The sequence below is a fragment of the Carya illinoinensis genome, chromosome 15, assembly GCF_018687715.1.
Source record: "Carya illinoinensis cultivar Pawnee chromosome 15, C.illinoinensisPawnee_v1, whole genome shotgun sequence".
Taxonomy (NCBI): Eukaryota; Viridiplantae; Streptophyta; class Magnoliopsida; order Fagales; family Juglandaceae; genus Carya; species Carya illinoinensis.
Window position 1 is genome coordinate 24,076,893 of NC_056766.1, and position 24,541 is coordinate 24,101,433.

The following is a 24,541-nucleotide window of genomic DNA, read 5'->3' on the forward strand; positions in this document are numbered from 1 at the left end:
AAACTTGGAAAGCAAGGTCCCAAACATTTAGAGCCTTGAATTCTACAAATGTAAACCACGTAATCTATCCCTAACACTGCATTTCAAGAATCACTCTGAGAGTTTCATCTATTTCTTTATCGTCCCCCAGAGAGAGAGAGAGAGAGAGAGAGAGAGAGAGAGAGAGAGCGCTTTGCCATCTATTATTTGGTGGTTTAACTTTGTAAATGCGAACGATCCAGTTAGATGTCGTAAAAGCCTCTTCCAAATATTCAAGTTTAATATCCTTGTTTCCAATTTCGACCCCCCTTGCACGATCATACCTGCCATTAAAAAAAAAAAAACACCAACAATTACAAAACAAATACTTTATGAGTACAATAATGCCTCCAATACCATTAAGCAGAAATTTGAAACCACAATGTTAAAACTCAAAACGAACAGGATATGACTGATTCACAGCCTTGCACACAAGGGTTAAATGTTTCATGTGTGTGGATATTTAATTGTGTTTAAGGATCTTTACAGAGGTAAATCCAGATTTATAACCTTTTTGCTGTGTGACATACCATTTACTGAGTAGTCGGTAGTCGAATTATTATTTTTTAAATATTTAAATGTGCAGGTGATGTTGAGGATGAGGATGCAGCAAGTTAACAGTTTTGCTTGAGGTATTAGTGCTTATGGATCTCTTATTACCCAGAGCCATGTATTGTTAACATGTAGATTTCTTCTAACCCTTCTAGAAGGATGAGTTACAACTTAACAAATGAATCAAACTAATTTTTATTTATTTATTTATTTATTTTATAGGTCAAATGAATCAAACTCAATTTACTCGAGTTAAGCTCAATTTATTGATCCATTTACAACCCTATCCATAAATACTATATGTGCCATGACAAGCAATCAACTTGGACGCATGCATCCTCTATGCCTTGTCTTCTAGCATTGTGCATCTAATTCATGTTTTGGTTTGGACTTGTTACTAATTTTAGTCTATAGTGGCTATTTGATTACTTGCTTTATCCTTGTTTCACATGCATGTGACATAACCCTACTATCATTAACATTGGTATATTGTGTGCTTGTGGTAAAAACACATTCATATGAATCATATCCATTTCCAGTTGAATAGAAGATAAACCTTGAACTTACCCAGGTGGTTTGCCATATTCTGTTGTCAACTCTCCAAATCGATAATAAGACAATTTGTACCTAACAACAAAAAGAAATTAAAGAGAGAAATTATCAAATAAAAACTATCATGTACCATTTTTTTTTAATAAATAATTATGCTGTATGTGTGTGTGTGTGTGAGAGAGAGAGAGAGAGAGAGAGAGAGAGAGAGAGAGAGAGAGAGAGAGAGAGAGAGAGAGAGAGAGAGAGAGAGTTTATGGACTGAAGGCCGGTGGTATGGTTATAATATCCTCTACATATTTAGTTCTGTAACAATATTATCAGCTGAGATAGACAAAACAAATGCATTTCTCACTAGCAATACAAGATACAAAATTTGGTGAATAAGAATGAGAGTAAACGTATCAAGCTTACAAATTCGATAGAATATGGACTAGTATTAATTAAAGAACTCATACAATAACTTGTTCGAATAAAAATTATTAAATAGGATTTCACTAAGGATTGATTCTTTGATTGACAACACACAATTCTAGCTGAATATTTTCACACCCCAACATGAAGGTCTTGCCCCAACCCCGCATGGGGGAGGGGGTGGTCATATACTCAAACAAACACACGTATCATTGTAGCAATATTGCAACAAAACTTACATGAGACAGTTCAACATCTTGGGAGCAGCCCCTTTGTCAACACGGTACTCGCCATTAACAAGGTAATCAGGTTCTTTTATTACAGGAAAAACCCCACCTCCGATTCTCACCATCCACAAAAATCTGGAATCCATAAATTCCTAGTTAGTACATGATGCAAGAATATTGTTGGTAAAATTAAATTCTTTAGGTCAACTAATTTAAATGGTCAATACAGAAAACAGAAAAGATGCTAAGTAGTCCACTTAATTACATACCAAAAATTGTTTGGCATAGGCCAAAGAAGCAAATATATGATCAGCACGTCAGCCATAAATACGGCATTTGCTATGCACAGCTACAAACAATTTCATGAGACAAACAGACCAAGTAGTCCAGAAGTTATTTGATTACTTTTTGCAAGATTATTCGACTTTTCACTACAAGAAAAGTCATTATTTCCGGCGACCTTATATCGCCCACACGTATCCCTCGTCTGGAATCAGAGATGTCGAACCAGTCACATTTGAATAAGTACACACGGTGCCATCCCATATAGCAAACTTCGAATATGTCTGTTAGAACACCATAGAAGTCAACATTTTGAGCATCTAGTTCACTAATAACCAGGACACCTGAATTTTTGGTCCTACGATGTGCTTCACGTTGCCTCATGTGAAATTGTATGCCATTCATGATGCAACCAGAATAGGACACAACCTAAGGGTTAGGACCACATGCAAGTGCACATAGATCATCCGAAACATCATCGGGATTGTTAACACGTAGATTTTGAATCTGTCACAGTTGCATTAACCAAAACACTTATTTGTTGTAAAGCTGTAAAACCACAAGGTGTGAATGAGGTATGTAACAGTAAAATACATACGTGTGACTTGAACCAATTTGGAAAATTTGTCGCGTGCAAACTGTCGACATTATCAGGGTACTCTTCACTGACATGCATGTAGTGCTCACTGGACAACAGACCGTCATTGGTCATTAAATATGATATATACAATCTATTTAAGTAATTCAACAAAGGAAAACAATAATGTCAATGTCTAGTTGAAGGTACTTACTTCAGGTATTGTCCAATCTCTCTGCAATTATTAAGCATGTACCATTTTACTTTTAGAAACAGGTCATTGTCTAGTCGATGATGTGATGCGAAACCCATGGGCCTCACCTTCTGTCTAAAAATATGTAGTCCTTCTCCTACACCATCTTCTCCTCCATCAAAGTTCCGTTCTTGAGGATTGAATCTAGATTCGACATCATGGAGGTACATGGAACAAAAATTCAAACATTCTACATGGATACAGGCCTCCGCAATTGAACCTTCCAGACGGGCCTTATTCTTAACGTATCTCTTAAATTTTTCAAGATACCGTTCGAAAGGGTACATCCACCTATATTGAACTGGCTCTGCAAGTAGTGCCTCATGTGGCAAATGATAGGCTAGGTGGACCATTACATCAAAGAATGTAGGTGGAAATATCATCTATAGCTTGCACAAAATGATGGCTATATTAGACTGAAGTCATTCTAAGACATCAACCTTGATAGTTCTTGCACAAAGTTCTTTGAAATATGTGCTCAGCTCAGTCAATGCTAATCGTATATCTTGTCGTAAGTATCTACAAATTGCAACAGGTAGCAATCTTTGCATAAAAATATGACAATCGTGACTTTTCATTCCAGAGATTTTGTAATTGACAACACTCACACATCTCACAATATTAGAAGCGAAGCCATCTGGGAATTTGACATCATTCAATCATTTACAAAAACCTGCCCTCTCAGCTCCATACAAGGTGTAACATGCATGTGGCATACTCGCGCGTTGTCCATCCTGGATCAAGTGTAACTCTTTTCTTATATTGAGATTGGAAAGGTCATGACGTGCATTGACATGATCTTTAGTTTTTCCAGCGATATTCATCAAAGTTCCTAAAATGTTGTCACATATGTTCTTCTCAATGTGCATTACATCAAGGTTATGTCTAAACTTTAGAGTTGACCAATACGGCAATTGGAAAAAGATACTTCTTTTGGTCCAATTTAACTCATCAGTGGTACGCTTTCTCTTCTTTGTAGATTTTCCAAAATCAGTATCTGGAATATTCTGCAGTTGATTAAGTATATCTTCTCCTGGCAACTACTGAGGTGGGCCACGATGCTCTGCGCTGCCATTAAAAATACTCTTTTTCTTTCTCCAAATGTGGTCCAGGGGCAAGAATCGGCGATGACCCATGTAACAATGTTTTCGGCTGTATTTCAACAACAACGAATCTGTTTCTTACTCGCATGATGGACATGCCATCTTCCCCTTAGTGCTCCACCCAGAGAGATTTCCGTAAGCAGGGAAGTCGTTAATTGTCAACATTAAAGCTGCATGCAATCGAAAAGTCTCTGTGGCCTTGGCATCGTATGTATCGATACTATTTTCCCATAGATCTAATAGTTTGTCTATTAGAGGCTGCAAATAAACATCGATATCATTTCCTGGAGACCTTGGTCCAAGAATCAACAATGAGGTGATGAAAAATGGATCTTTCATGCATAGCCATGGGGGCAAGTTGTAAGGCACCAAAATCACTGGCCATATGCTGTAAGGTTTTGCCAAATTATTGAAGGGGTTGAAGCTGTCACTGGCTAAACCAAGCCGTACATTTCGAGGATCTTCCGCAAGCTAAGTATGTTCTTGATCAAATGCCTTCCAGACCTCAGAGTCAGCAGGATGCCTTTGAATACCTTCCTCATTGACACGCTGATCCCTATGCCACCTCATATTAGTTGCTGTTTTACGTGACATAAACAATCTCTGCAACCTTGGCTTTAACAAAAATGTCGTAGAACTTTTTGAGGAATTTGTCATTGCTTATTGTTACTGAATATCCATCTTGATGACTTACATTTAGGGCACTCTTGTTTCTTTGCATTTTCCCTCCAATAAAATATGCAATCATTTGGACAAGTATGTATTTTTGTGTAAGAAAATCCCATGCCTCACTCTAAGTTCCATGCCTCTTGATATGACTTCGGTAAAAGAGCATTCGGAAAAGCTGACTGTAGTACTTGAAGAAGCATGTCAAATGACTTTACACTTCAGCCACCAAGTGTTTTAATGTGCAGCAACTTAATTGAAAATGAAAGTTTAGAATACTTGGAACAACCTTCATAAAGAAGATGCTGTGAATCAACCAACAACTGGTCAAAATTCATGGTTGATTCACTTCCGACTGAGGTTGAACCCCCAGCATAGAATGACTCGGGTAAAGGAACATTAGGGAAATTCCCTGCCCGAATGTCTTGTAACATAACATCAATGTCATCAATGTAGGGATTAGCTTGTTCGGGATCATGAAGATCATCATCATCAATAAAAGGTAAATCTTCCTCCTCGTCGTGAAATATCCATGTTGTGTAAGTTGGTTCAATACCTTTAATGAACAGATGTCTCTCTACCTGACTTATAGGTAGGAAATAATTATTTGAACATAGGGTACATGGACACCGAATTTCATCACTTGTAGAATGAGATCGAGCCAAAGTAATGAAATCTTTAACGCCTGTCGCATATTCACTGGATCAAAATCTATCAATGATTTTCATCCAACTCTTGTCCATCTACGAAAAATACCTAAATGTTAAAAATTGGTAAATTGGGAAAAAGATCCTTTAAAGAATCATGTGGGTAAGTGTGGGTAAGTGTTATTGCTCATCGCTCTTTAGTGTGGTGTATCATTATTTAATAATGATCAAAGAGTTTGGTGTTGGTAGCAACAAATTATAGAAAAACCTTTAACTAGTTCAGGAAAAAAAATATTTTCAAGTTTTTCGGAAGAAGAGATGAAAAATGCCTAATGCAGAAAATTTTTGTAAATGTGGGGGGTGGGGTGAATTTTTTGTACTCTTGGTGTAGTTTGTATAAGTGTATGTTCATACTTCATATAAATATTGAATTTGAAGATTGGGTTGCCGTTTATTTCAACTGAAAATTGATATAATGCAGTTTGTATAATGCAGTTTATTCATGCAGTATTTATAATGCAGTTTGTATAATGCAGTTTATTCATGCATTGATGCTCATGCAGTTTGTATAATGCAGTTTAGGAATGCATTGATATAATGCAGTATTTATAATGCAGTTTGTATAATGCAGTTTATTCATGCATTAATATAATGCAGTAACCATATAATGCAGTTTAGAAATGCATTGATATAATGCAGTATTTATAATGCAGTTTATTCATGCATTGATGTAAATGCAGTTTGTATAATGCAGTTTAGGAATGCATTGATATAATGTAGTATTTATAATGCAGTTTATATAATGCAGTTTAGGAATGCATTGATATAATCTATATAAGGGGAGTGAAAGTTCAGGAACAGGGGAGTGAAAACTCAAGCCCAAAGCAAACAATATAACTGTATCTAGTATTAATAATGCTTTCACTAAGAATTAACAATAGCCTATGAACAGAATTGGGAATTAGTCCTGAGAAAAAACAATAGCCCACAAACAGACCAAAGCAACAATCAAAAAAGCCTATGAACAGAATTGGGAAAAAGCCATTGAATATCACAAGGCATACATATATATGCCAAGTTTTTTGATAAGTAGCAATCCACATATTTATGCCAAGTTGGAGAGAAAAGTCACAAGAAAGAAATATTTCTCCATATCTTTTCACTTTTCTTAAACAGTTGCAACCACAATCCAGCCTGCCAACTAAACTGAGTTTCCTATGTATTTTCTGGTTTTGTTTTGTTTTTTTTTTCAAACTTCCAATCTAATTGCAATTTCATGACTTATATGTTGTTTTTTGTAGGCAACTTGTAATTACCATTACCATCCATATAAGGCTCAATCCAATGATCCTTTTAACTGGACTACTTAAAGCTAGCCTAAAGGGAAGAGTACACTAGAAAACTTTTGGCACTTCCAAACTATACTACTGATTGATCATTTTATTATGAATAAACTATTTAATAAAAATTAAATTCAATTTTATTACAAAAATACATTTATAGGAAAAAGTTATTGGGAAATTAAACACACCCCAAAAAAAAAAAAATTATTGAGAAACCTTTTTTTTTTTTTACACATAACTCATCATATCGCTGATATAAAAACTTTCCAGATCAACTATGCTAAAAAATATTGGTGTTTTGATTTTTTTTTATTTATTTTTTAAGTTAGAATGAGATCCACTATAAGTAGTTTGTGTAGGAAAACTGAATATATAAAAAAACAAAGGAAAATAAAATGATTGACAGTTAATACATGATATCAAATAGAGCAAACGAAGCGTACAACAGTACTAAACACGTTCACAATCTCAAATTAAAGTGGTAAGAGAATATTCTAAAACAAAGCGAATCTATTTCCTTGCATGTATGCACCTCCTTCCCTCCCAAAATACATAAAATTGTTCAAAAATACATAAGGATTATCTAGTGGTTTTAGCAACTTAAGACCCACACGCATTGCGTACCACACGATACATACCTAAACTGAGAAGATAAATAAGTGAGAGGCCTTGATTTGGAAAACAACAGCAAAGCCAAAAATAGACAATATTGAGAGAAAAACAACCAAGAGTATATACGATTTCAGAAATTACAATCAAGAGGCTATACGATTGCATTGTATATATTATACAAAAATGCATTACAATCAAGAGGCTATACGATTTCAGAAATTAGAAGTGCTTTGACAGCATATTTTGCCATTTCAAAAGTAACAAACCAACAAAGCCCTAAGTACCAAGAGAGAAACATCGGTTGAGACAGCTCGGAGAGTAAGAGAAACATGAGAGAGACTCACGGGCGTCGAGAGGGCACAACAACTGAATCGACGGTGTACGCAACCAACACACAGCAGAGAGACGACGGAGAGAACTGGGTCTCACTATCGGTAAAGGATTAGGGGAAAAATGCGCGGGCCGGTGAGGAGTTTTCCCACCATTTAACTGATTAAAAGACTTGTTGCGGCAGTATAGAGGTCGTCGTAATAGTCTAATAGAGCATTCTCTTGCCACAATAAAAAGCTTATTGCGGCGCAACTTATTACCGCGAGATAAAACACCGCAACAAATTCTTATTCCGGTGGCACTTGACAATGGACAGAAAATAATCAGGGGAAGGAGGAAATTGTATATTTCCGGCGAGATTTTACTCGCCGGAAATGTTTACAGCCGCAAATTCTCACTTATTTTGTAGTGTTTGTTAAATGATTTAATTTTTGCAAGATTATTCAACTTTTGTGAAAAGATTCAAACTAGTATGCCACAATTGCTTGATGCACAACCCACATAAAATAGGGCTTTGCTACGTACAGTCGCCGTGCAGTCGGCTGACGTCAGCATCTATTAAAAAAAAAAAAATCTCACACACTTGCTATTCTCCCAAGTCCACGCTTGCCATCTACTTTCCATTTCGTTCAAAGAGAACAAAAGCCAAGTCTCAACTAATCTCATCGCAGCCTTCTTCCCTTTCAATCCAAGCTATCGGCATTGAGAAGTAGCCTCGTCGCAGCTTGATACTTGTAGTGGGTTCTGTGTTTTTTTTTAATTATCTAAAAACTATTACGCGATGTCAGTTGGCTTTGATTAATAGCAGAGAAGATTGTTTGGAGGCCATAGCTTTCTGATAGATTTTATTGGAATCGTTTGAAGACCTGGACTCTGTTTCAAGGTTTACTGCGAGATGAAGCTTGAAGACCTGGAATTTGAAGACCAAGACAACAACCACAACAATTCAAAGCACCCATCAGAAATCAGAGCAGACATGAATTGAAAATCAATTACAGCAAGTCATAACAACAGAGATGCATATCCAATTTCTTTCAAAATTAACAGAGAAACCCAAAACCTAAACATACCCACTTGGCGATTTAGCGTGGTTGGGTCATGCCTGGCCCAGAACGTGTCAAGGAGAGCGTCGAAGCTGCACTGCTTGGGGTCGAACTGGACCTTAACGACCTCGGAGTGGTTGGTGGTAACCGAGCACACGTCTTCGTAGCTGGGACTATGCACGAACCCCTGGGTGTACCCGACCTCGGTCTTGGTCACGCCAGGGACTCTCTGGAAGGCCAGCTCAACCCCCCAGAAGCAACCGGCCCCGAACTGTGCGAACTCCTGGCCAGGGGCGGGAACGTCGTCGTCCGGTCCCTACGCAATCGATGCGTCGGCTGCGGATTGTGTGGCCCTGGGGGAGCCGAAGCCGAGCTTGTTCAAGAGGTTCATGGTAGTCGTAAATCGTTTGGAGAGATGTCCGAGGGGCCTGTAATTGGGTTTGGAGATTGGAGAGAGGATTAAGGAAAGGTTTGCAGAGTGAGGATGAGAAGTGGAGGATGGGTGAGGTAATGGTGGTGGTGTTGAAGACAGACGAAGACGATTCGGGGTTCGGGATGAAGGGGAAGGGGATTTCGAAGGAAACAAAACCAAATTGAAACGAAGGCCCCTTTCTCACTTTCTGGTCTTCGAAGGGAGTTGGGGAAGATAACGGGGGGAGACAGAGAATTTTTCGGAGCGAGGAGAAAGGGAGAGCTAGCCTTCGATGGATCTGAGGAGGGAAATAGAGGAAATGGGATCTGAGGAGAATGGCAAGCGTGGACTTGAGAGAAGCAGAGAGAGGAGGGAAATGGAAGAACTGGTTCTGAGGAGATGGAAATGGATGGATTTCGATATGGAGAGGAAAAGGGAGGAGGAAACGAGATGGAGAGTTCAGACGGAGATGGAAATGGAGGGAGGGAGGAAGGGAGGAAACTGAGAGTGAGAAAAAATAGATGAAAAACACACCGTTTTATTAAATGACGTGGACACGCCGCTTGCAAGCCGATTACACCCGGCGCTTGCATCCAGCATTTTTCCATAAAATATAACCATTTTTAAAAGTCAACACGACTTGCCTCAAAAATAAAAGAAAAAAATGCTGAGCCATTGTTGAGTTGCTTAGCACCAAACCTTACTGATCACAGAACAGATTATGCAGCTCTATGACCTAGTCAAATTTACAAAAATACATAGACACAAGCACGTGCACAAGCATAGCCATGCAAGCACACGTGCACAACAACGCGAGCATGGACACGCAAATACACGCACACACACACAAACACCTCACTTCCTTCAAGAAATTATCCAAATAGTGTAGGGCGTTTCCAAATTGGCCTTACTTGTTAATATCATCAGAAGAGTACCCGGTAACCCCTCCGAAGACAACTAAGACATAATCCACATCAAGTGACCTCATAATTTCATATGCCTCGTTTTCATAAGATGACATTGCACGTCCAACAGTAGCAATGTGTATTGTTCCAGGTGTTATTATCAACTATAACTGTTCGGTTTCCCATAGCAGTTATCTGGTATCCATAATCCCACCATGACATCACCTTAGCATCTGTAGGAGTATTCTTCGGCAGCCAAAAGTATGCCTCACGATAATCATCAAAGATGATTACCCTGTTGCCATGGGCACCCCTAGCAGCCAAGACAAATTAAGGGAGACGAGTATGCCTCTGATGTGACCCAGGTACAGTGCGTTGCATACTTACTGAGCAAGTAAAAGGCACCAAAAAGTAAGGCGATAGCACCATTTCTTTGGAAAGGCTGGAATTGATCAAGTGATGCCTGTTTGTGAAGGAAAAGAAAGTAATAGTAATTTTCTTTGAAAAAGCAACAAGAATTTTTAAAATGCAGACAACATAATCAAAAGGATATCATCACACAATGTTGGTAGCAAAAAACACAATCCAACTATCCATTTTCTTCTATGTGATCTCGTTGGGTTTAGCAGCTAATACCTACTCAAAGAACCTAAACACTTGTTTTGTTTTTTCCTTAAAGGTATATGTAATATTTCATGTACTTCCAATATAGGGCTTAGACTAACTCACCTTTAAATGCTCAGATTCTTTCTAAATGTCAACCCAAATTGAAATGGGGTTAATAACGCATAATAAGTATGTTAGAAACACACTAATGGCATTAAAATAGATATTTTAGAAACTATAGAAACCATGAGCTACTAAAAAATTGAATTAAAAGGAATCAAAAACAGTAACTAAAAGATTATGTTTCGCATCACCATCTTATTAACATTGACATAATAACTGATCCTCAGCTTGCCATCAATATAAACAACCATGAAACTCTGAACAAGAGACAACCATTAGACTATCAATAAAGCATCACACACATGTGCACGCGCGCGCGCACACATACTATATATTCAAATTGACTTTTTCTAGCTACTTGTACACTAACACCAATGTAACACCATAGACATTGGCAAACGTTGATATGCCTATTCCATCAATCAGAAAAAATAATAATAATGATAAAAATTCCCTTGACTACTTGCCACGTAAGCTGGGTTACACAGGTGCTACACTTAGGGTGTTACAAGTAAAGTTTTTCTTACATTATTATGTACATGGTGAAGTTAATCAATTAGTCAAATTAATAACACTTGAATGATAGCATATGGCAGAGAAGGGAGAACCTAAAATCACTACATCACCAATGTTTACCATGGAGGAGAACCTTAAACCTAATAGAATAAAAGGCTGTACTTATTTTATAATGGAGATGAGCTCACCTTAGAAGATCCCTTTGAGCTACTGCTTCCCCTTGCAGAACCAGTCTGGGTAACCTTATTTTTTGCCCTTGCTACCAGAGTCAAATTCTTCATAGTTGCAGAAACAGCAATGGCACTTATAAGGCATACTGCAGGTGTAGCAACAAGAATCAACCGAACCATGACACCGGCAAAATACATGCTTGTGAGGCCATACATAACTATAAAAATTGTGGCATCTGACAACCGCTTGAAGCAAAAATAGAGATCGGCAGGGAAAAGGAAAAGCAGGATATGGAAATCGAACATGAAAGATGACCAAGCGGTTGGCTGATGCTCTAAGACGGAAGCAATAATTGGAATATGACCCTTTGCATATGTTGGATCTAGCAACGAGTAAAACCGGCCGGTCCATGGAGAGATATAACCAGATGCCGTGCCTACTCCAAGAGCAATAGCACCAACACCTATTGCAGAGGTCACTGTAATCCTCAAAAAGGCTTGAAACAATTTTGTGTCACTTGGTAAGTGTTTAATCCAATCTAAGAAGAAAAATACCTGCACAAACAGTGAATTTAGTCTCAAAACAGACATGATGCGCATGCACAAGGCTTATCACTTCTTTTTTTATATAAGGCATATCACTGAGACCAACATATTCGATAAAACAGCATTATAGCATTATTTATGATTGACAGGATAGCTACATTAGTGGCAGTGCACAATACATTGAAATCAAAATCATACAAGTATGCACAAATAGAAACAAATTGTAGTTAATATGGTGATTCCTTTTGAAGATGACTATAGTTATATTTCTTGTGGACATCTTCCTCGTGAAACGGTCTGGTTTTGGGCCCCACCCCCTTCCTTCTCTCTCTTTCCTCCTGAAGAGACCCCCCACTTGGCTGGACCTAGAACCCATTCTGGGCTAGATATTTAATCCCCTCCAACCATGTTCAATAAAGTGATAGCGACAGAAGATTTTTTTTTTTTTTTTGAGGATACAACCACAGAAGAATTCAAACATATCATATGAAGCACAAGCAAATAAAACGTACTGCGTATCAAAACAAACAAACCAAAAAAGTAGACAAAAAGCACTCTATACAGTGTTATGGGTGCTTTGTGGGAAGGCTGGAAGAGGTGCTGAGGTGAGGCAGTTCAGAAGTGTAGTGAGAAGTGGCTGAGTTGCAGTAAGGGTTTAATTGAAGGGAAGGTGAGTGAAACGATGTGTTTTAAAGGGAATAAGTCATTTAGTGTTTGATAGGCTGCGTTTTGACTTAATGAAATGGGGCGTTTAGGTATTGTAATTCTTAGTAGTGTTTTATTCTTTGTAGTCTGCGTTTTGATTGAAGAAACAATTATCGGCTAAGTGTTCACGACTACAGTATATAAGAAGGAGTGCACTGGTTGATTGTATCGAAGATTTTGTGAATTCTAGTTCTTGGAGGTTGAGGATCCCTCGAAGATTCTCTGCAAGATTAACCATTGAATCTTGCCTTTCCATTTGAGTGTTCTTGTGTGTGATTGAATTCTTAATACATTCTGTGTGAGTTTTTTGGTGGGTTCAGTATAGGTTCTTGCAGGAGCCTTACAAGTGGTATCAAAGAGGCTGATTCTTGGAAATAAGGTTGTGATGGCAAAAGGTACACGAGGATCGTTGAAGGGTCAACAAGAAGGATCCTTGAGACAACAAGAATTGGTTCAAAAGCAGTTGGAAGGTCATCAACAAGCAATTTCGGGTATAACAGAAATGTTAGATCGAGTTTCAGATGTATTGAGTTCTTTGGTTGAATCTATGAACGTTAGTTCTTTTAGAGAAAGAGAGGTGTCTGGAGAGCCTAGTAATCATGGGGAAAGGGCTGTTTTTCAAAAAAGTATTAGGCTGAAATTTCCACATTTTAGTGGAACTGATTCGGCTGGTTGGATCTTTAAAGCCAATTAGTACTTTGATTGTTTTCAAGTACCATTCCACTAGAAGTTGATGGTGGCATCGCACCATATGCAGGGAGAGGCATTGGTGTGGTATCAAAATGGGTTGGAATGTCGGCAATTTAATTCGTGGGAGTCATTGGTAGTGGCTTTACAAGGAAGGTTTGGGCCATCACAATTTGATGACCCAAGGAGGCTTTAACTAGACTAAGACAAACTACTTCTGTTAGTATGTATACATCACAATTTGAGGCCTTATCAAATAGGCTGAAAGGTTTATCCGAGAAACATAAGATGAGTTGTTTCATTAGTGGATTAAAAGATGAGATAATGATACCTGTTAAAATGTTTAATCCATTGAATCTTGGGCTTACTTTTGGCCTAGCAAAGTTGCAAGAAGAATATGTCTTATCTTGTAGGCGGTCTTGGAGACAGAATGGCCATTATTCTGAAAAGGGTGTGGATAACTTGGGTCCTGTTGAGTTGGCTAATAAGGGTCCCAACAATATGTTTCCTTTGAGAAGGGTTAATGGTTCTTTGATGGATGAAAACAGGAAGAAAGGATTGTGTTTTCACTATGATGAGAAGTGAAATTCCAATCATGTCTGTAAAAATCCTAAGGTGTATTTCTTACATGGGGAAATTGAGGATGACCAGGAGGTGGTAGACATGGTGCAGGAAGTTGAGCCACAATTGTTGCAAGAGTTGACAGATTTGTTAAAAAAAATAGTCTGAGGTACTTGAGGTTTCAATTCATGCCATCTCTGGGTGTGTTAACAGCAATGCAATGAAGTTGTTGGGCAAGATTGGGTCTTTTTCTTGTAAGATTCTCGTAGATTCAGGAAGTACTTACAATTTCTTGGATCCTTTGGTGGTGGAAGCAGCCAATTTGAGAGTGGTTGAAGATTGAGATCTTCAGGTGAAAGTGGCTAATGGGACTACCATAGTTAGTCAAGGTACATGTGAGGAAATGATAAGTGTTCAAGGAACTGAGTTTTTGGTTCCTTTTCATGTTTTGACTCTTGGGGGTTGTGACATTGTTTTGGGAGTGCAATGGCTCAAAACATTGGGTCCTATTCAATGGAACTTTACAAATATGTCCATGCAGTTTCAAATTAGTGGGCAGCAGCTACTCTTGCAAGGGTTGTTGTCTTCTTTCATTGGGCAGCAAGAGTGGTTCTTACAGCTTGTAGCAACTCAGAATGTTGTAGAGAAGGGGTAGTCCTTACCAAAAGTTGAAGAGGTTTTGCAACAATTCAAATCTGTTTCTGCGGAACCAGTTGGGTTGCCTCCACCTCGACCTTTTGATCATCAAATTGTCTTGAAAGAAGGCATTGCTCCAATTTTTGTAAGGCCTTATAGGTATCCACACTACCAGAAAACAGAAATAGAAAAGATTATCCAAGACTTGTTGTCTAATGGTGTGATTAGACCAAGTTAAAGTCCATTTCCCTCTCCTGTCCTCCTTGTGAAGAAAGCTGATGGCACATGGAGGATGTGCATGGACTATACAGCTCTCAATCAGGAAACTGTCAAGGACAAATTTCCAATTCCTGTGATTGATGAGCTCCTTGATGAGTTATATGGAGCACGGTATTTCTCTAAAGTTGATTTGAGGTCAGGTTATCATCAGATAAGGGTAGAGGAGGAAGATATACCTATGACAACATTTAGAACTCATGAAGGCCATTATGAGTTCTTAGTAATGCCTTTTGGGCTCACTAATGCTCCTGCCACTTTTCAAGGATTAATGAATCATGTCTTTAAACCATTCCTTCGAAAATTTGTGTTGGTGTTTTTCAATGATATCTTGGTTTACAGCCAAGATTTAACTCAACACTTGGTACGCTTAAAGACGGTTTTATCTGTCAGCAACATTCTTTGTTTGCAAAAAGGTCTAACTGCAGATTTGGGGTCATGGAAGTGGACTACTTAGGCCATATTATATCTAGAGAAGGTGCCAAAGCTGATCCTACCAAGATTTCAGCCATGATGGAATGGCCTCTTCCTAAAACAGTTAAGGCTTTAAGAGAATTTCTTGGCTTAACTGGGTATTATAGGAAGTTTATCTAGAATTATGGGTCAATAGCTACCCCATTAACCATGTTGTTGAAAAAGAATTGTTTTTCATGGTCTGAGGAAGCTGAAAAAGCTTTCTTACAACTCAAGAATGCTGTAGCACACTCTCCTACTTTGAAGCTGCCAGATTTTTCACAGGAGTTTACAATCGAATGTCATCAGGAGTGGGATTGGGGGCTGTGTTGATGCAGAATAGCCAGCCTATAGCTTTCTTTAGTAAGGCTCTTAAGGGTAAAGCTTTACTCTTATCAACCCATGAGAAAGAGTTCTTGGCACTTGTGAGTGCAGTGGGGAAATGGAGACCATACTTGTTGGGTCAGCCCTTTAAAATTAAAACTGACCAGCGAGCTTTGAAGCATTTGTTGGAATAGGAAGTAGCTACAGAAGCACAACATAAATGGATTTCAAAGCTCATGGGGTATGATTTTAAAGTTGAGTACAAGAGGGGGAGAGACAATAAAAAGTGGCTGATGCACTTTCTAGAAAGATGGAAGAGGATTCGGCTACATTGGCTTTGATTTCATTTCCAACTCCTGTGTGGATAGATGATCTTAAGAAAAGTTATTTGGAATCTTCTGAATTGATTCATTTGATTGATGAATTATAGCAAGGGAGACAAGTTCCTAAAGATTTTACTTTGCAACAAGGCCTGCTTTTGAAAAAGGGAAGATTGGTTATAGTTCCTGGTTCTTTGTTTCAGAAAAGAATATTACAGCATATACATTATAGTCCAGAAGCTGGTCATCATGGGTATCATAAGACACTACAGAAGGCTAAGCTCGACTTTTATTGGCCTGGTATGAGGAAAGACATCAGGAAAGTGGTAAAGAATGTCAGACCTGTCAAGTAAATAAATCTGAAAATGTGCTACCTGCAGGGTTACTTCAGCCCTTCCCTATTCCCCAAAGTCCTTGGTTGGATATTGCTATAGATTTCATTATAGGTCTTCCTGGTTCTAATAGTATGACAGTTATACTAACTGTGGTGGATAGGCTGACTAAGTTTGCTCATTTCTTTCCTATGGCACATCCATACACAGCAGTTAAGGTGGCAGAAGTATTTTTTTTTCTGGAGTTTTCAAACTTCATGGATTACCTCGAACCATTGTTTCAGATCGTAATGTGATTTTTTTACAAGCTTGTTTTGGCAAGAACTCTTTAAAATGCAGGGTACCATCTTGAATATGAGCTCAACTTACCATCCTCAAACTGATGGTCAAGCTGAGGCATTAAATAAAGTTGTGGAAGCTTATCTAAGAGCCTATGCTTGTTCTAAACCAAGGAGCTGGAGTATTTGGTTACCAATGGCTGAGTGGCATTATAATACATCTCTGCACTCCTCCACAGGAGTTTCTCCATTTCAGGCCTTATATGGGATGCCACCACCTAGATTACTCTCTTATGTAGCAGGACTACTATTAATGCTGTAGTAGATGACCATTTGAAGACTAGAGAATAGATTTTGTCTGTTTTAAAAGACAACTTATAGAAAGCTCAAGACAGGATGAAAGTCTTTGCTGATAGGAAGAGGTCAGAAAGATGTTTTAAGCAAGGAGATTGGGTTTTTCTTAGACTTCAGCCTTATAGACAAAAATCAGTAGCTATGAGGCATAATATGAAACTTGCCCCTTAGTTTTATGGACCATTCCAAGTTACTCAGAAGATTGGCTCAGTAGCTTACAAGTTGAATTTGCCTCCTACATTGAAAATTCATCTAGTTTTTCATGTCTCGTGTCTCAAGAAAAAACTAGGAAATCAGATTACACCTTTGGCCACTCTTCCTCCAGTTGATGATGAAGGTAGTATCCAGCCTAAACCTAAAATGATTATTAAGAGAAGAATGAAGAAGGATAGCAATCGTGCAGCTATTGAGGTATTAGTGAAGTGGGTTGGAGGAGAAAACTCATGGGAATCCTTATACAAGCTAAGGTCCTTGTATCCTCATTTGGTGGGCACTATTTTATGACTGTCACGGGTGCCTTGTGGGCAAGGCCTTGAAGAGGTGGAAATTGTCACGGGTGCTTTGTGGGAAGGCTGGAAGAGGTGTTGAGGTGAGGCAGTTAAGGGGAAGTGTAGTGAGAAGTGGCTAAGTTGCAGTAACGGTTTTAACTGAATAGAAACTGAGTGAAACGATTTGTTTTAAAGGGAATAAGTTGTTTAGTGTTTGATAGGCTGCGTTTTGAATTAATGAAATGGGGTGTTTAGTAGTATTGTAATTCTTAGTGACATTTTATTTTTTGTAGTCTGCGTTTTGATTGAAGAAACAATTATCGGCTAAGTGTTCACAACTGCAGTATTAAGTAGGAGTGCACTGGTTGATTGTACTGAAGATTTTGTGAATTCTAGTTCTTGGAGGTTGAGGATCCCTCGAAGATTCTCTGCAAGATTATTGAATCTTACCTTTCTATCTTAATGTTCTTGTGTGTGATTGAATTCTTAATACATTCTGTGTGAGTTTTTTGGTGGGTTCAGTATAGGTTCTTGTAGAACCTTACATACAGAGTAAAGATTAGGAAACGAAACCTGCAATAAGAAGAACACTCCCATGGATGCTATATGCTCCCTAGACTGAACATGCTGAAACCCCACAAACCGAATCTGCATAGCAAGCAGCATCCTCAACACATACATAGAATTGTAGGCCACGTACAACCTCGTGGAATATCTGCCCGTCATCAAAAGCACCATCACATAAAGCGGAATCAAATTGATTACAAACACATAGCCACCCCACGCCGAAACCATATAAAAGTATCCAAAAGCCGACGCCAATGATCCCGTATTCACGGCCTTCACAAATAAGTAAAACGTGAGCAACAACGCGAATATCGCCACACCCTCGTTATCATACGACCCCACCACCGATCTGGATATATAACAAGGGCAAATTGCAATCAGTGCTACTGCAACGAGCCCGACGCCTGAATCCCAAAACTCTTTGCTGAAGAAATACGCCACCAGAGTCGTATTGGAAGCGAAAAACGGTGCCGTCAAGACGCAAACCTCACGGATATGGATGGCTGTTACGTTCGTCCTGCTCGAGAAACCACCAAAAGAAGACCTCTGTTGCAAGCTACAGAAATCAAGAGACTAATGTAATAAACCTCACAATCTCACTAGGTAAGGAACACACAAACAAGAATCAGGAATCACTATATTTCGTTGGTAGAGATTTTTGAGCAATCCCTAAGCTCTACAATTTCTCTCTGTGCCAATTACAAGAATTCAGATAAAACACTTCATTCTCAGATCAGTCTTTTTTTTTATACTACCTTCCGATCCTAACAGAAACAACTAACAATTACATGCAAATGAACCGACGTCGCTTTGCTTCTAGTCGACCCTTGCTAAGTCTTCATACAACGCCCCGTTTTATTAATGTTGCAACGCAGCGTATTGTAGCTTCAGAAACACTACTCCTTTAAGATCATACGCACCGTTTCATTCCGGCAGTTAAAGCCGTTAACTCCCTCTTCAGCCTTCAATCATACACACCTTATATTCTCCCCCCCTTAAAGGACTTGACCACAAGGCCTTCAATCATACACACCTTCACAGTACAGTTCCTACCAAATGAGGATAAAGCTGTCGTAGCTGATACAAACTTTCCCAAGAAGCATCCTCAGGCGTAGCTCCCACCCATCTGACCAACACTTTTGTAACAGCATGATTTCTCTTCTTCTGTATCCTCCTTTGAAGAATCTGTTGAGGCTAGGGTTGCACTTGACCAGAAGAATCCGTAGGGGGTAAAGTAGGCAATGGGGTAATGTGCTGACCCAGTTTCTTTTTAAGGCAAGAAACATGGAAAACTGGATGTATTTTGGAAGATTCAGGCAAGTCAAGCTTATAAGCCACAGTCCCCAACTTTTGAACAATCTGGAAAGGCCCATAGAAACGTGGGGCTAACTTCATATTGTGCCTCAAAGCTACTGTTTTTTGTCTGTAAGGCTGAAGCCTTAAAAATACCCAATCACCAACCTCAAATGACCTGTCACTCCTCTTTCTATCAGCAAAAAACTTCATTCTATGTTGAGCTCTGAGTATATTAGCCCTTAAGAGAGTCAGCAATTCTTCCCTTGATCTGAGGAGCTTATCCACAGCATCATTTGCAGAAGTACCTGGCACATAAGCCAGTAATTTAGGAGGAGGGTAGCCATAAAGAGCCTCGAAAGGAGTGATGCTAATGGTAGAATGGACAGTGGTGTTATAACACCATTCAGCCATTGACAACCATGAGTTCCATTCTTTAGGTCTTTGACTGCAACAACACCTTAAGTAACCTTCCAAGCATTTGTTTAATGCTTCTGTCTGTCCATCAGACTGTGGATGATAAGAGGAGCTGAAATCGAGTGAAACTCCTTGCAACTGAAAGAGTTGTTTCCAAAATGCACTGGTAAAAACTATGTCTCTATCTGAAACAATTGATCGAGGTAAGCCATGTAACCTGAAAACCCCATGAAAGAACACTTGAGCCACCTTAGCTGCTGTATAAGGGTGTGAGAGAGCAAAAAAATGGGCAAACTTGATTAGTCTATCAACCACAGAAAATACCACAGAAACTCCATTTGAAAGAGGCAACCCTTCAATGAAATCCATGGAAATGTCCAACCATGGAGATTCTGGAATGGATAAAGGCTGCAATAAACCAGGATACAAAACATTCTCATTCTTACTGACTTGGCAAACATCACATTCCTTGACCAATTTTCACACATCTTTCCTCATACCTTCCCACCAAAAGTCTCTTCTAGCATGATGCAAAGTTTTGTGATACCCCACATGACCAGCTTGGGGATTATTATGAATATATTCAAGAATCTTGGACTGCATAGAGGATGCAGGGACAACCACCATCTTACCCTTCCTCAATAACAAACCTTGTTGCATGGAGAAATGTTTAGGACCCGGTCCCCCAAGCTGCAACTTAGTAACAATATATGCGATCCTTGGGCATAAGGAATAACTCCCTTTAAGCTCATTGATCCACAATGGAGTGGGAAAAGAAATTACTGCCAAAATAGCTTGCTCTTCTTCAGTCTTTCTAGAAAGAGCATCAGCCACCACATTTTCCTTGCCTTTCTTATAATCCACAGAAAAATCATATCCAATGAGTTTGGAAACCCATTTATGTTGTGCCTCAGTTCCAATCTTCTGTTCCACCAAGAACTTGAGTGCTTTTTGATCAGTCTTGATCTTAAAGGAATGGCCAAGAAGATAAGGCCTTCACCTTTGCACAGCAGAAACCAAAGCCAACAACTCCTTTTCATAAGTGGACAGCAATAATGCCTTCCCTTTCAAAGCTTTACTATAAAATGCTATAGGTTGAGACTCCTGCATTAACACTGCACCAAGACCGACACCAGAAGCATCACACTCAATGGTGAAGGGTTTACTGAAATCTGGCAATCTCAACACAGGAGGATTGCTAACTGCTGTTTTCAACAATTCAAAAGCAACAACAGCTTTTTCAGTCCAACAAAAAGAATTCTTCTTCAACAAGTCAGTTAGAGGAGCTGCTATTGAACCATAGCCTCGAATAAATTTCCTATAATAGCTAGTCAACCCTAAAAATCCTCTTAATGACTTTAAGGTTTTAGGAATGGGCCATTGAACCATAGCAGCTGTTTTTGCTGAATCTGTCTGCACACCTCTCCCGGATATAATATGGCCCAAGTAGTCAATTTCCTGCACTCCAAACTTGCATTTGGACCTTTTAGCATAAAGGGTATGTTGTCTTAATATGCCTAAAACAGTTTCCACATGCCCCAAATGGTCCTCCATAGTTTTACTATAAACCAGAATATCATAAAAAAAAACTAGCACAAACCTCCTTAAAAAAGGTTTGAAGATGTGGTTCATCAACCCTTGAAAGGTTGCAGGTGCAGTAGTGAGCCCAAATGGCATCACTAGGAATTCATAATGACCTTCATGTGTTCTGAAGGCAGTTTTCTCAATATCTCCTTCCTTTACTCGAATCTGGTGGTAACCAGCCCTTAAATCCAGCTTGGAAAAAATCTTGGCCCCAAACAATTCATCCAAAAGTTCATCTATAACAGGGATTGGAAACTTGTCTTTAATAGTTTCCTGATTTAGGGCTCTATAATCAATACACATACGCCAAGTCCCATCAGCTTTCTTAACCAACAAAACATGAGAAGAAAATGGACTTTGGCTAGGTCTCACCACACCAGAAGTCAACAAGTCATGAACAATTTTTTCTATTTCAGACTTTTGGTAATGAGGGTACCTGTAAGGTCGAACAGAAACAGGTAAGGCCCCTTCCTTCAAGTTGATTGGATGGTCAAATGCCCTCCTTGGTGGCAGTCCCATAGGCTCCTCAAAAACATCAGCAAACTCCTTGAGTAACCTAGACATTGGTTCTTCTTGACACACTCCAGGAGACTCTTTGTCAACAAGCATTAATTAGAGTAACCAACCTTGCTTATTCACAAAATCAGACTTGAAGCCTTTAGCACCAACCATCATTTGAACAGTTGCAGAAGATAAGCCCTTCAGTTTAATGGCTTGACCCTCCCAAGTAAAACTCATGGACATATCCAAGAAATTCCAAGTAATCAAGCCCAATGTCTTTAACCATTGGACCCCAAGTACAACATCACAACCACCTAAAGACAGAACATGAAAGGGAACAGGAAACCTTGAGCCTTGAAGCTTAATGATTTCTTGCCCACTGCCTTGAGTCACAATTTTTTCCCCATTAGCCACACAGACTTGCAAACAAGAATCTTGCTGAACTTTCAGCTTTGCTGCTTGAACTACTGCAGGGTCCAAAAAATTGTGTGTGCTCCCTGAATCGACCAGAACTTCAACAACACAGGAGCCCACATAACCATGCAACCTCATAGCATTACCCCCAATACAACCTGAAATAGCATTGGCAGAAACCTCCAAGCTATCACCCTCATCAGACTTAGGCTCATCATGAATAGAAACCTCAGACTCCTCAACTTCTGGTTGGCTTTCTATATCAGAATCAAGTTGAATAAAATAGACTTTTGGTTTCTTACACACATGATTCGGATTCCATTTTTCTTCACAATGGAAACACAAGCCTTTTTTCCTCTTTTCATCAATATGAGAAGGATTAACCTTCTTAAAAGGCAACAAGCCTTTGGGACTTTGAGAAATTGAGTCATTAAGAGCAGTGGTGTTAATTGGCCACTTATCAGCATAGTGACTAGTAGGCCTCCAAGATTTTCAGGAGGACAACACATATTCCTCCTGTAACTTAGCCAGACCAAAAGCAGCCCCCAAATTCAATGGATTAAACATTTTAACAGGAATTCGAATGTCATCTTTTAATCCACTAATGAAGCAACTCATTTTGTGGCGTTCAGATAAGCCTCTCAATCTATTAGTCAATGCTTCAAATTGAGAAGTATACAAACTCACAGAAGAAGTTTGTCTCAACCGAGTCAGAGCTTCCATAGGATCATCAAATGAGGATGGTCCAAACCTTGTTTGTAAGGCTACCACCAAGGTCTCCCAAGAATTAAATTGCCCCGAGTCTAAACCATTTTGGTACCAAACCAAAGCTTCCCCATCCATATGGTGTGAGGCAACCATTAACTTCTGGTGAAATGGAATTTGAAAATAGTCAAAGTACTGATTAGCCTTAAAGACCCAACTAGCAGGTTCCAGTCCATTAAAACATGGAAAATCCAATCTAAAATTCCTTTGAACCCCACCCCTTTCATCATGAGGTCTAGCATCATTATCTCTATCACGAGGAGTGTCTCTCTCCCTATGAGAGATTATATTCACAGTTTCCACCAAAGTTTTTAAAACATCAGACATTTGATCTAACCTCTCTGCCATGCCAGAAATGGCGATCTGGTGATGCTCCAACTGTTACTGCACCATTTCTTGCTGTTGACCCTTCAATGCTCCCCGTGTCGCTTCTGCCATCAGTAAGGGTCGACTGCTATGCTGATACCAATTGTTACGTTTGTCCTGCTCGAGAAACCACCAAAAGAAGACCTCTGTTGCAAGCTACAGAAATCAAGAGACTAACGTAATAAACCTCACAATCTCACTAGGTAAGGAACACACAAACAAGAATCAGGAATCACTATATTTCGTTGGTAGAGATTTTTGAGCAATCCCTAAGCTCTACAATTTCTCTCTGTGCCAATTACAAGAATTCAGATAAAACTCTTCATTCTCAGATCAGTCTTTTTTTTTTATACTACCTTCCGATCCTAACAGAAACAACTAACAATTACATGCAAATGAACTGACGTCGCTTTGCTTCTAGTCGACCCTTGCTAAGTCTTCATACAGCGCCCCATTTTATTAATGTTGCAACACAGCGTATTGTAGCTTCAGAAACACTACTCCTTTAAGATCATACGCACCGTTTCATTCAGGCAGTTAAAGCCGTTAACTCCCTCTTCAGCCTTCAATCATACACACCTTACAATGGAAAAGCAGAGGAAATGGAGGAACCAGTAGATGATGGCGGCAGTAACCATGAGGCCAGGGTACAGGGTCCCACCGATAATGCGGCCGAGGGGGTACCAGCTCTTGGAGTCGAACCAGTTCCAGAACTCGTAGAAGCCCTTTTTGGTGAGGAAGAGGGTGGTGCGATAATTGAAGTAGGGGTCAAACTCATGGATCATGGACTCATAGCGGAGGACGCTGAAGAGTCGTGTGATGAAGGCCAGGACGTAGACGTGGCAAAGGATCGACACCCAGATCAGGAGTTTTGGTTTTCAATTTTAGGGTTTTGAGCGAGAAGTTCGGGATTAGATTTGGTCTCTTCAGGGGTCCTTGCATTGCTGTTGAGATACTCTGGTTTGATCCAGGTTTTACAGACCCGTTGGCGGGTTCGGATTTCCCAACCATGTTTAGTAGAAAAGAAAATGAAAGGGGTTGTTTTGTTTAGGAATATACAAAAGTAGGGGTTTAAAGCCACCAGATTTTCCATAGAAATTTTCTTCAGGAAAGGGAACTAACGGATAGTAGAGTAGAAGATTCCAACGGCAACACTGGGAGAGAGAAAATGTGGATTTGAGAGTATACAAAAGTGGAACCAGAAACATAGCAGAATTAGAGAATAGGTTTTAGTATATACCACAGTGCGGTCACTGCGGTGTGGAAGTGTCGGGTTTGATAAAAGCCGTGCTACAGGAAAACCCTGTGGTGTACGAAATGCATATT

The 24,541-nt window shown here is 39.3% G+C and overlaps 1 pseudogene; it reads right to left on the reverse strand.

Moving 5' to 3' along the window:
• Positions 1-42: 42 nt before the first annotated feature.
• LOC122296754 lies at positions 43-24,226 on the reverse strand (annotated as a pseudogene).
• Between the last annotated feature and the right edge of the window lie 315 nt (positions 24,227-24,541).